General features: G+C 36.8%; 1 long non-coding RNA gene across 1 annotated transcript; it reads right to left on the reverse strand.

The window, feature by feature from the left end:
* Positions 1-3,462: 3,462 nt before the first annotated feature.
* LOC136261207 (uncharacterized) lies at positions 3,463-10,310 on the reverse strand. The gene is made up of 3 exons (XR_010703794.1): positions 10,286-10,310; positions 9,986-10,237; positions 3,463-4,317 (listed from the first exon to the last, which is right to left on the reverse strand). It is a non-coding gene; the product is annotated as an uncharacterized lncRNA (long non-coding RNA).
* Between the last annotated feature and the right edge of the window lie 500 nt (positions 10,311-10,810).

The following is a 10,810-nucleotide window of genomic DNA, read 5'->3' on the forward strand; positions in this document are numbered from 1 at the left end:
TGTTATATACTGATTAATTCTCTGTACAGATATACATCTATTTTACATCTAATTTATATGTTTGTTTCTGATTGTACATATTTTTGTATTGCTGTACTATATATATATGTGTATTACATGTATTGACTTTTTTTAATTTGCAATGTAATTTAAATAATACTAAGTCTATATCAAAGTGTTTCAACTTCAGTACATCTTCTATGATATGGTATGTTGTTTATATTTGTGTGCATTGTATTAAAGTAGTTTTGCTGATACAACATAGTTCATTTATACAGATTGTGTGATCACTTAACTCTAATAAAACAGTTAACAATTTTTCACCACAATAGATTGACACCAATATTATTATTAAATAGTGTGCAAAACCTCTAAAGAGTGTGAGCACACACCACAAATTACAATGGTGAGTGCAAAAATACAAAAATGTGGTGTGTGATTACTTAAAAATACAATTACAGTGCATGATTATGTAACGTAGTCTTAAATTGTTGTAAAGAAGATTTATTAACTAATTCATGATCTAAGCTGTTCCGAAGTCGAATTGTTGATGAGTACAGATGGCTGTTTATTCTAGTTGATAGGTGAAATTGTGTTAGAGTTACTTGGGACGAGGGAATGGATACTAAATTATGAATTATTTTGTACATTATCGTCACTTTTAGGGTGGATCTTCTTGATTGTAAACTCTGCCATTCTAAATCATTTATAAGACCAGTTAGCTACACTTGTATACCCCATGAATACACTGAGTCATTTTTACAAATCTAGCTGCACATCTTCAATCTTGTCAATGTCTTTATGAGTATGTGGATCCCATTCTGTGCATCCGTATTCTACCACCAAAGATTTATAACACAAGCTTTTGATATGAGGAGGAAGTTTTTTTAAATTTCTGTGTAAAAAGCCCAGTGTATTGCTTGCCCTTTTAGTAATATTTGAAATATGCTCTGCCCACTGCAATTTTTCATTTATAGTTATCCCTAAATAATTTACCGACGATACTTGTTTTACAATCTTTGATTCCATAATGAGTGGTGACTGTAGGGGAGAGTTTATTTGTTATCCATAAAAATTTGCATTTGTTCAAGTTAAAAATAAGTTGCCAATCTTTGGACCATTTCATGAGATTGTCTATGTCATTTTGCAAGAGGGTACAGTCTTCATGAGAGATTATTCTGCGGTACAGTAAAATGTCATCAGCATATAATCTAATCTTTGAGGTAACATTTAGGGGTATATCGTTTATAAAACATAGAAAAAGAAGGGGGGCTAGTACAGTTCCTTGGGGTACACCTGATATTACATTTGAAGGGTAACTGCTAGTTCCATCTATGATTACTTTTTGTTGTCTGTTAGGAAGATAATGTTTTATCCATAGCAAAAGCGGGCCTCTAATTCCGTAGTAAGACAGTTTGTTGCAGAGTCTATTATGTGGTACCCTGTCAAAAGCTTTGGAAAAATCAAGGAAAACACAATCAATTTGGCTGTTGTCATTTGAACAGTTAACAAAATCATTTATAGTCATGATTAGTTGGGTTTCACATGATTTTCCAACTTGAAAACCATTCTCTTAAGATGTTATGTTCTTTAAGGTGAGAAAAGATACAGGTATACACAACATGTTCTAAAATTTTGCTACAGATAGATGTTAAAGAAACCGGTCGGTAGTTACAATGTGATCACAGTGAAACCTCACTAGGGCCACCTATGGATGATAAGTGGCCCCGTTACTGAAAACTAGGGCTGAAACAAATACTATACTCAGAGAGTACTCGTTAAGGATTTGGTACTCGGATAGTAAAATTGATACTCGAGTACTCTTTAAGATCACATGACCCAGCTCACACGATGTATTTGTCATCAGGGAGTGACACAATGAAGGCTGTAGAGTTTTGATTAGCATATCTTTTTGTCAGGGACACTAACATCAGTACTTTAATACAGTGTGTGTATCATTGTTGTTACTTGAAAAGCTGTAAACTGTTCAAGGTTGGTACAAAACATGTCAAATGGGTATGACTACAAATAGCTAAGTATTTAATCATTAACTCTAGAGAGTACTCGATTACTAAAAAACCATGATCGTTTCAGCCCTACTGAAAACCTCATTAATGTGGCCATTTAAACCAATACCTAACTGGTTATTATTGTAAACAGCAATTACAATTGGCATAAACACACTACAATTAGTAGTTTTATTACAGTGAAAGGTTGCATCACTTGAGGCATAATGGCTACTAAAAGCATGAAGAATAATAAGTACAGTGGAACCTCAGTTATCCAAACCCCTTGTGGTCCATAAGTCTGAAAAGTCCATATCACTGAAACTGTGTGTAATTATCCTAAAATAGCATAAGAACATTGTTAAAAATTTCAGTATTATCAACTACCCTAATAGAACAGTCACCACTGTAATAGAGCAGTCATTTCCGTAGTTCGGTTAACCGAAAATCCGGTTAAGTTTGGTCTGGATAACTGAGGTTCCACTTTTTTGCGGCACTTAGGAGCAACAACTTTTGCAGTGATATCTTGGCTACCTGCTTAGCTGGCCCGGGGAATATTGTGTTTGTTTTAGTTTGGTCCTGTATATAGTATGTGGCCTTATTAATGAGAGTGGCCCTAGAAAATTGAATCAATGGAACAGTATGGAAGATACATCTGGACTTTCTGGGACCTGGCCACTATCTAAGTGAGGTTTCACCATATAAACAGATGACATACTATATATATACATTGCAGGGACGTAGGGAGGCGGGGTTCCAAGGGGTTCAGGAACCCCCCATCCCCGTAAAATTTAGACTTCTGCAAGCAGGACCCTAACATACCATTTAGTGTGGCAGGACAAACTGAATAAGTAATATAGTGTAATGGCACAGCACAACATTTGATAAAGCTTGCATTCATCTCTCAGGGAAGGTAACATGCCCTCTTCAAAACTTGTTAAAAAGATCGATATACTCTAATAGAGCAGTCATATATATATACTCTAAAAGAGCAGTCAGGTCATACTCCAATAGAACATGCATGTAAATATCGATATCCATATGAAGTTTTTCAGACATTTTAACACTAAATGCAAAATTGAGTATGACCTTATACTGCTGTAGCGTTGGTGTGCAGTGTTTAAAGATATAGAACTCCAGTACTTGTTTAATATGTAAAATGAATTCATGCTATGCATATTTGTATAGTTATAATGTTTTGATTGTAAGTCATGACATTTATATCAGTGGATTTATGGTTCCTATACCAGTGAGATAACTAATCACTTACAGATTAATATATGTGTCTCTATGTGCTATGCTGTCTGTTACTAGGTAACTCTATCTAGTACTAGCTTCATCCCAGGAGCACTTATATGCATTATAATTAATGTGCATAAAATATAGCAATTTGCTGAGTTTTGATTCATTAAAATATTGAAAGTCTCTCAGCGGCTGGGGGCTGTGCTCCCAGACCCCTGCTTCTGGTAACTCAGTATTGTTGTTGGAACCACCCTTCAAAAAATCCTGGCTATGCTCCTGTACATAAAAATGTGTGGATAGTAAATTCTAAACACTATACTATAGTGACTGAAAGTTGCTAGCTATAATTATAAGTAATTTGTATTATAGCATTAAGCACCAAAAGGGACTGCAGACCTTTTCCTGTAAGTACACACATACTAGCACCACTAAGTGAATACTTTACTGCTCCCCTACAGACTTTCAGTCCAGCCGTTTATCACTAACACTATAGATAAATTCATAATTTGCTTTCGAATTCTCAAAGCATGTACACAGTGCAATAGATACATCTCACTATGCTACCACTCTTAGGAGACCAAGATAGGTCACTCTTACTCAAGAGACGCTATTGTCACTAAAGAATTAAGTCTCCACAATCACTACAGATGATACACCACCCACCCACAGGGAATGTTTAAGCTGTCACATTGTTCAATTCCACTAATAGATTATAACATATCTACTCTGTAAGCCAATTACTAGTGAGAGTTACATGTGTTACACCAACTATTTCCTCACTAGCTGTGCAGCGAATAATGTAGTGCACACACATGGTCCAGTGATGGAAGGGGCATTGTATTCCTCCACTAAAAGTGATGACAGCTGGAAAATGAAATTAGCAAGCTCCATTGCTATATAGTTGGCTGTCCCTCTGATATGGATGTGGTTGCTTGTAGTCAATAGTTGGTGAAGTAGTCCACGACTCCATGACACAAAATCTCCTTTATAGGATTACTCAAAAACTGCCAAGAGAAACAACCATGCATAATTGAGAAAAACCTGTAAATCCACAAATCTGCATATTTATCTATAAGCAAAGGGGAGGGACAGACTATACCATATCCTCGAAAATATACAAACAAAAATTTCATACAAGACTGTAAAATAGTCAACATACTCTAACAACACAGTCACTGCATGTATATACTCCAAGCTAGTGTATTCTATTCACTTAGTAGATCTAGATCTATATGGCTGTAAATTGAAGTGTTCAAACTAGCATTTTACTGTTACAGTGATTGACATGTTCTAATGATGCAACATACCAAGACAAAGCCTCTTGATCACTTTACACATAGCCAAACACAACGTGACCCGTGCACTGATCAGGTCCTAAAAGTCAGTGAAGGTAAGTCCTGAGCTGAGGGGTGCACTTTGTGAAACTATTTATTATGCTCGATGTTTGGCAAGAGCATGTAAGGAATGATTAGTGAGCCTGCAAGCTGACCTGTTAATGTTACAAATTGCATGGTATAATTTCTCTAAGAATTATAAGGGTATTTCCTTTCACAATAATTATGGTTTAGGAGGTGAAAGTAGGTGATCAAATAAAATTCTCATTTCATCACATTACATGCTATACAATATATCAGAAAAAAGCTGATGCTGATGGCAAGACAATTAACTGGTCACCACGCATGCTGCAAGTTATCTACAAAATTAACGTAAGGTGAATGCCGCAGAAGGCAACAAGGCTTAAACAAAGAACAAATGGCCTACATTATTTTCAGGAAAACATTTAAGGATGGAAAGATCCAGTGCAAGGGCACAGCCAGGGAGGTTTCCAACTCAGCTGTCCCACCAAGTCACACAAGTAATGAGGATCTGGGGGGAGACTTTAAACAGCTATTAAGCATACAACTTGTAAATTGTGGGGTATTGAGGTTATTGCATTCACTATCATAGGGAAGGTGTGTACAAGTGGTCAGGAAACCTCAACTCCCTTTGAAATTTAGATTCCTAAAGTTTTTTTAGCAGGAGCCTATAAATTTAGCGGTACAAAAAGTGAGTGAGTAGCTAACAGCATGCATGCATGCACAACTGAATTTATACTAGTACTTTAAAAAATTGTCAATTAAAAGAAAATGAAGTAGGGATCTATGCAATAAAAGTAATGAAACAAGAGATGAAACAGCATAACTCGGTGGGAAAGTCCCTACTAATTTGGCACATTAGCTGTAACAATTATTTTATTCAGTGCCAAGTAGGGACTTTCCCACCGAGTTATGCTGTAATACCATCATTCATCTCTTGTTTCATTACTTTTTATTGCATAGATCCCTACTTCATTTTTTTTAATTGACAATTTTTTAAAATACTAGTTTGTTTAGTTTTTTGTTGTAGCTCAGGGACTGTTCTTAGTGTTCTATTAGAATATCATAAAGAGCGACTGTAAGATTAGAGTATCTCGAGGTGTACAGACACCAATAAAGTCTTGTTTTCTGTTTAGCAAATAACTAGATTGTGAAGAGGTGTGGTCTCCGTACTCTATCGCAATTAGTCAACCTAGATGGGTGTAGTCGCAAACCTATCACAAATTAGTCTGGCGGCGCCCGCTCTTTTGCATGGTGATAACAAACTCACCAGGTGAGATGTGCCTGTGGCGCATCCCACTGGCACATCTCACCAGTGGGATATGCCACAATAACAAACTCACCAGTGGCACATCCCACTGGTGAGTTTGTTATTGTGGTGTAAACTGGTGACCGTGCGCTGCTTCGTTTGGCCTCTAGCCTTGCGACTGTGATCAGTTAGGCAGAGTCTAAAATTTGAGTTTTGGCAATTTTTAAAAATTCTATATCCGGCCACCTGTTAGCGTTTTGTTTATAGTATATATCATATGGACTAGTACTATTCCGTAAAAGTGATTTTCGTCGTGTAAGATGTTTCTAGGGTGCTTTCAATAGCAGAATTTTTGGCGGTGCGCGAAATTTTCAGCCCAATCCCTACTTAAACCATAGATACTGTACTAGAATACATAATGGATTGGAAACGCAATACATTTTTTTTACGGTTACGGGCTCGGTACGGGCACGTGATTTATTATTATTATTTGTGTGTGCTGTGCAGAAATCAATGTGATTATGTTATAACGCACAGGTGTGATTATGATAATTATCTAAGAGGGTACAAAACTGATCGTGTGTGGGGGAGTTGACTATATGAGGGGCAGGGATTTTTCTAGAAAATAAATTCAGGGGGGGCAATCCGAGTTTTTCAGAAATTGAGGGGGGGGGGGGGGGGGGGGGGGGGAGAACTTAAATTAGGCTAAATTTGTTTTATTGTAGCTAGCTAGCCATCGACTACCAATTTTATGACATCAAATCAATTTATCATTGTTTCATCATTGGGCTGGTTGAGGCAGAGTTCAGGGGGGGGGGATTGAGTTCCACAGTTTGATTGTCAAGGGGAAAAAGGAAAATTTAAAACTATCAATTCTGGTATCTAGTTGGTTGAAGTAGCCATTTCTCAAGAAGGGTGGAATAGGAATCAAACAATCATTTTGAATACACACCAGGTTGTTAGTGATTTTATGCATCATCTGTAATTTGGCTCTGTTCCTCCTGCTTTTTAGGGTAGGTAAGTTAGCATTAATGAAACACTTGAGAATCTAAAGTAGTCCTTGTAACATAACCTTGCTGCCAATCGTTGCATCGTTTCTAGAAGATTTGTGTTGGTAGATGTGTGGGGGTCCCATACAGGAGAAGCATACTCTATTACCGATCTCACCATAGCTTTATAACAGTTAAGTTTGGTATTAACAGGACAGTGGTATAAGCTGCGATGTAAGAAGGCGTTGACTTTGGTGGCTTTGCTTGCCATCTGCTTTATGTGTTCATTCCAAGAAAGGGTCTGATGAAATATTACTCTGAGATATTTGGCATAGGTGACTTCCTTTATTGAGTGGTTGTCAATATAATAGATGTTAGGTATGATGTTCTTTTTGTTAGAAATCCTCATTTCTTAGGATTAAATATCATCTGCCATTTGTGTGACCATTGTGTGAGAAGATCAGGATCTCTCTGTAATACGTAACCTGAGTCTTCTATGGAATGTATGTTGCAGTAAAGAATGACATCATCAGCATATAGTCTGATTTTGCTTTGTACTTGTAAAGGGATGTCATTAATAAATCAAGGGGCTAAAACAGTGCCCTGTGGAACACCAGAAAGAACATCAGATGAAGAGCTTTGTTTATTATCAAGGATTACTCTTTGTGAACGGTTACTAAGAAAATTCTTAATCCATGTAAGTAGAGTGCCTCTGATACCGTAGTGATGTAACTTGTTAAATAGTCGGGAATGGGGAACTTTGTTGAAAGCTTTGCAAAAATCCAACAGTAACACATCACATTGTGCTCTTTCATTCAGACAGTGGGCAAAGTCATGTGTTGTTGTAATTAATCGAGTTACACAGCTCCTATGCTGTCAAAATCCATGCTGTTGCTCTGTTAAAACTTGATGGCAGTCTAAATATTTGAATATGCAAGAGTATATAACATGTTCTAATATTTTGGAGCAAATACAAGTTAGTAATATTGGTCGGTAGTTGCTGGGATCATCCTTTTTAAACTAGTGTGGGGGTATTAGTGCATAGGGCGTATTACATACGAAGTTCTAGAAGTGCTGAACAGTTTTGGCGACATCATAATGAGTGCACATAATTATTTACAGCACTGTACAGCAGTTACTTTCCATAAGCGAAGCGAAGCGAAAGAATGGCTACACGACGCTCGACACGACGGTAGTTGCTGTGGGGGTTTTCCTGGCTTTGTGAAAACGAGTCTAGTGATACATGCTACACTAATGAAAAGTTCATACATTCGAGAGTGTAAATAAAATATGAACAAGATATCTGTTTTGAGAAAACACAGGGTGAACTCGACAAAAATGCATTGTGCCTATTGAAAATGATGCTGTACCCCGTAAATGTCATCATGTGACCGTACCGATCCCGTAACCATAAAATGTATTGCATTTCCAATCCATTATGTATTCTAGTATCTATGCTTAAACAATACTACCGTACCGTTTGATAGTAATATAAAAATCAGCTGGAAAATAAGTCATTTCTTATATTAAGGATCTAGCTATAGAGAGAAAAAGGCTCATTAAACAAACTAACAAATAACTCAAACAAGTTTCTCAACATCATCATCATGGGAGATTTCAACCTCCCAAGTATATTCTGGACTAGCTGACATTGGTGGTCAGGTTACCTCACCACCAACATATGGATTGGAAGTAAATAACACATTTTTAGATATAGTAAGCGATTTTTGCTTTGAACAATTTGTCAATTCCCCAACTCGACAAAGCAATACACTTGAACTTGTCTTCTTGACTTACCAAAATATTACAGATGTTATTGTCACTCCAGGAATGTCAGATCATGAAGCTATAACACTCTGTGTCAATACAGTTTGCAAAGTTAGACAGAATAAAGTTGAGCACAAATCACCCTTGTACCATAAGGCAAACATCTTAAACATTAAAAGTGATCTAATGGAATTTCAAAACACCTTCATAACAAGTGCCCCCTATTGAGATCAGTTGAGCAGAACTGGTTAAGGTTTAAAGCTGCAATCAGTGAGACAGTTTCTAAACATGTACCACACAAAACTGTACAGTCACGCAATCACTTCCCCTTGTTAAACAAGCAAATTAAGAAGGCTATGAAAATTCGTAAGCGTATATATAATAAAGCTAAAAGAACTAATTCTTAAACTTACTGGAATATCTATTGGCAGATGAAAAATCTCACCAATACTAAACTAAAAGCAGCACACAATAACTATTTTAGTAGAATATTTGATGCATCATTTGGTGGTAACCGTCGCCAATTTTGGAAATATATCAGAGCAAAGCACAAAGACAACAATGAAATTTCTACCTTAACAGTGAATGGTCAATGTGTATCAGACACTAAAAGTAAAGCCATCGTCCTAAATAACTACTTCAAATCAGTCTTTACCAAAGAAAACCTGATGCATATTCCTCCTATGGTCAACCCTGGAAGTTCTTTACCATGTATTCCTAATATTACATAGACAGTGTCTGGTATACAACATCTGCTGTCTACACTTGATACCAATAAAGCCAGTGGCCCTGACCATATATCTCCACATATATTAAAGCATTGTTACAGAAGAGATATCACCAGTTTTACAAATCATTTATTCTCAATCTCTTAACTCTGGATTACTACCAACTGATTGGTTAGCTGCCAATGTATGTCCAATCTAGTGTTGCACCGATATGAGATTTTGCGATAACCGATATTGGATAATATTTTCAAGCCGATAAATGTAGCCGATCCGATATAACACAGCATGTCTATCTTGTAGCAATTTTTACCAGAAATTTGATCGTGAAAGGTCAATTTAGCTTGTTCATAGCAGCAGTATTGCTATAACAACAGCTGACAGTATACTGAAGCAGTAATAACAACATTGTAATGCAGGAAAATGCAACTTGATGCTTTTGTAAACATCACGAGCATGTATTTCTAAATACATACAGATATCTGTATCTGCTGCTTTTTTCATCGTGGTACTGATCCGATACCGATATACAAAAAACACAACCGATGTATGGTTTTTCCGATAACCGTCCCGATTATCGGTGCAACACTAGTCCAATCCACAAAAAAGGAAGTCACACAGAGCCTTCAAACTACCTGCCTATTTCTCTAACCTCTGTCTGTTCCAAAGTAATGGAGCACATAATATATCACACCATCATAGAACATCTTAATTCAAACAACATCTTAATCAATAACCAACATGGTTTTAGATCTCAACATTTTTGTGTAACACAGTTAATTGACTTGGTGGAGGACCTGTCCTTTGCTATGGACCATCAGAGGCAGGTTGATGTTATCCTGCTAGACTTTTCTAAGGCATTTGACAGTGTGCCTCACCAAAGACTTCTCAAGAAACTTAAACACTATGGAATAAGCAACAACATCTATAAATGGATAGAAACATGGTTTACTAGAAGATCTCAATGTGTAGTCCTGTTCCCTCGCATCCGGTTCCAGTTCAATCTGGTGTTCCACAGGGAACTGTAGTTGGTCCTTTAATGTTCCTTCTTTACATAAATGATATCTCCAAGAATATTCACTAGCAATTGCGTCTTCTTGCTGGCGACTGTCTTCTATAAATACTGAATAGGATACCCTTCAACTACAACAGGACCTTTACCTATTATCCAATTGGGCAGAAACATGGCAACTGAAATTCAACAACTATAATGCGATTCACTAGGTCTACATCACCACTCACGTTTAATTATCAACTCAACAATCAAGTCTTATCCACTGCAGATCAACATCTTTATCTTGGTGTACTACTGGACAAGAAATTATCATGGTCACCACAAATATCCTGCACTGCAAGTAAAGCCACTCAAACTCTGAACTTTCTAAAACGTAATTTAAGCACCTGCTCTACAGATGTAAAAGCTGCAGCTTACCTTTCAATGGTCCGTCCTTCAATGGAATACGCAGCAGCGGTCTGT

This window comes from Dysidea avara, chromosome 7 (assembly GCF_963678975.1).
Source record: "Dysidea avara chromosome 7, odDysAvar1.4, whole genome shotgun sequence".
NCBI lineage: Eukaryota > Metazoa > Porifera > Demospongiae > Dictyoceratida > Dysideidae > Dysidea > Dysidea avara.